General features: G+C 34.2%; 1 protein-coding gene across 2 annotated transcripts in view; it reads left to right on the top strand.

Annotated features, from left to right (window-relative positions):
- LOC143217998 (uncharacterized) overlaps positions 1 to 3,701 on the top strand; it is a 29,553-nt gene that overhangs the window by 9,498 nt on the left and 16,354 nt on the right. The gene's annotated exons all lie outside the window — the stretch shown is intronic.

Raw genomic sequence — 3,701 nt, 5'->3', positions numbered from 1 at the left:
CATGTACATATACGTACTTAATGAAATTAATAATATGAATCGATCTAAATAGACATTGTAAACATTCTTTATTATAAATAAAATGAATTGTGGGAGTTTCAGTCGTGAAGCGAAGTATGAAGTATGAATTTTCACACTGTGGATTTTGAAACTACCTTTTTCAATGCATATATTCGAAAGTTTGGTATTGGGATTATTGGGAAGGCGAAACGAATTGTAGAATTGAATACTGAATATAATAAATATATTATACATAATAATATACACCAGCTCGGTTGGTTGAGCGCGTTAGGTATTCAAGTGTAGACGTACTTGTACATAATAGTATACAATAAAATACAATATGATATAAATATACACATACACACACACACACACACGTAATAATCAAACTAATATTCAACATGTATCACTCTCACTGCTGCTATTTTCGGTTTCGTCAGGGAGCAAGATCCCATCTAATTCGGAAGGTACTTCTTTGCTGTGGTACATGTCAGAATTAAAATATTCCAACACATTGTCCGGTACATTGTAGCTGCATGCATCAACGTTCTTTGACTTTAAATATAATTTAATTCTAGTTATAATGTACCGGACAATATGTTGGAATATTTTAATTCTGACATGTACCACAGAGAAGAAGTACCTTCCGAATTAGCTGGGATCTTGCTCCCTGACGAAACCGAAAATAGCAGCAGTGAGAGTGATACTTGGTGAATATTAGTTTGATTAGTAAATATAGAAAAACAGAAGATTCTACGCCCATCAAAATCTAGGTGGCTAGCTCAAGCTGCATGCATCGCAAGAGTCCTAAGCCAATGGAAACCATTGTTCAATCCATTTGCAGAGGAAGCTGTAAGTGGTAGTGATGGTTCTTTGGATGGAAACCAGATTTATTCTCAACTTACAGATGATTTCACAAAGCCATATTTGGAATTTTTAAATTACATATTACATATTACATAAATTTCACAGATTTAATATTTACTTTCAGTCTAATGAAATTTTAATACACAGAATTAGCGAGGAATGCAAATCATTTATAGGAATATTAGCGTACGGGTTCGTTAAACCGGAGTTTTCGGTGGATAATAATCTGGACAAATTAAATGTAGAAGATACAACGATATTATTGCCGTTAAATGAAATTTATATTGGGGCAGCAGCAACCAAATTGATAGATGTTTTAAGAGAAAGTCAGCCCCAGGAAGTCACACAATTCTATACAAATATTCAACAATTTTATAAAACTGCGTACAAAGAGTCCATCAAAAGACTTCCGGTTAACGACAAGTTTGTAAATGCATTGAATTTTTTAGATCCAAACGTAGCATTAGATCACAGTAAACACGTAGGTCAAATCGATATCATTGCAGAACATTTTCCATCCAAAGTGACAGCTGAAATAGCAATTGACCAATGGTTCACATTGTCTGAGGGTTCAACATATGAACAAAAAGAACAGTTTAAAAAATTAGATGTTATAGCATTTTGGAGCACCGTAAGAAATTTAAAAGATTGTTCAGGTGAATTAATGTATGGCGAACTTGCAAAACTAGCATTTATATGCCTATCACTACCGCATTCCAATGCAGATGTGGAAAGGTATTTTTCAATAATCACGGACATGAAAAATTTAAAAAGAAATTGCTTAGGTACGCAGATGCTTTCCGCTATAACTAGAATTAAATTATATTTAAAGTCAAAGAACGTTGATGCATGCAGCTACAATGTACCGGACAATGTGTTGGAATATTTTAATTCTGACATGTACCACAGCAAAGAAGTACCTTCCGAATTAGATGGGATCTTGCTCCCTGACGAAACCGAAAATAGCAGCAGTGAGAGTGATACATGTTGAATATTAGTTTGATTATTACGTGTGTGTGTGTGTGTGTATGTGTATATTTATATCATATTGTATTTTATTGTATACTATTATGTACAAGTACGTCTACACTTGAATACCTAACGCGCTCAACCAACCGAGCTGGTGTATATTATTATGTATAATATATTTATTATATTCAGTATTCAATTCTACAATTCGTTTCGCCTTCCCAATAATCCCAATACCAAACTTTCGAATATATGCATTGAAAAAGGTAGTTTCAAAATCCACAGTGTGAAAATTCATACTTCATACTTCGCTTCACGACTGAAACTCCCACAATTCATTTTATTTATAATAAAGAATGTTTACAATGTCTATTTAGATCGATTCATATTATTAATTTCATTAAGTACGTATATGTACATGAGTTCGATACGATACGCGGCAATAACCTAAAACCTGCGAAATGTCATATCATCTCATCTGTCATCGTTGCGTGTGTGTGCCTCCCCGTCCCCATCGCGCACGCGCAACGTGTCCCCCATTTGCCCCTGCTCAATCCCCGTCGCGCACGCGCAACGTGTCACTTACTCTGGTGGTCGTCGGAGAGGGGGTACCTAAAATCGGCGTGATTCCCCTCATCTGGCAGCACTGCTACTGAGTTACATTCCAGTAAAATCCTAAATGTCCTAAAAATAAATCATAATCTATTTTAACACTTTTAAGGAATGGACATAGCAAGTTTTGAAACTACCTTTTTCAATGCATATCTTAAAAAGTTTAGTATTGGGAAGATGACACAAATTGTAGAACTAAAAATATTGTGTGAATATAATAAATATATTATACATAATACAGTGATATACAATAAAATTGTAGGACAATATAGCCTATCAGCTAGATATATACGCTACGGGAAAGGATGACTGGCGTGGGCGTTCAAATAAGAACTATTCAGTTATTGCCAGTGAAGCTGTCCGCCAAGAGTGAGATTTATTAATGAACTCTACGAACTGAACACTCAGAGCGTCACATAACACAATCAAATACAATATGATACAATAAAATATAATAAACAAATACACACACACACCAAAATAAGCAAACAAATACTCAATGTATATCACTGTCCTTGCCGCTATTCTCAGTTTCACCAGCGAGCAAGGTTCCAGGTGATTTTTTTGGTATTTCTTCTCTATTGTACATTTGGGCATTAAATAATTCTAACATCTGATCTGTTATTTGGAAGCTGGAAGCATCAATTTGTTTTGATTGCAAATATAATTTAATACGTGTAAGATCGCGAAGCGTGTGTGTCCAGAAATACCTTTATATTTCGCTAAACAGTCAGAAGTTAAAATAGACATTCTTTTAAATAAATTTCCATCCAAAGTGATAGCTAAAAAAGTGTTACACCAGTGGTTCTTATTAGGCATAAAACCTACCGCACGAGAAAGAAATAAGTTGAAACGATTAGATGTTGTTGAATTTTGGAGCACTGTTAGGAATTTAAAGGATGAATCTGATAATTTGTTGTACGATGAAATTGCAAAACTTGCGTTAATATGCTTGTCATTGCCGCATTCAAATGCACATGTGGAAAGATATTTTTCCATGATAACAGACATAAAAGATAAAAAAAAGAAACATGTTAGATATACACACGATTCGCGATCTTACACGTATTAAATTATATTTGCAATCAAAACAAATTGATGCTTCCAGTTTCCAAATAACAGATCAGATGTTAGAATTATTTAATGCCCAAATGTACAATAGAGAAGAAATACCAAAAAAATCACCTGGAACCTTGCTCGCTGGTGAAACTGAGAATAGCGGCAATGACAGTGATATATATTGAATATTT

This window comes from Lasioglossum baleicum, chromosome 2 (assembly GCF_051020765.1).
Source record: "Lasioglossum baleicum chromosome 2, iyLasBale1, whole genome shotgun sequence".
Lineage (NCBI taxonomy): Eukaryota > Metazoa > Arthropoda > Insecta > Hymenoptera > Halictidae > Lasioglossum > Lasioglossum baleicum.
This window is presented reverse-complemented; position numbering and strand designations above follow the sequence as displayed.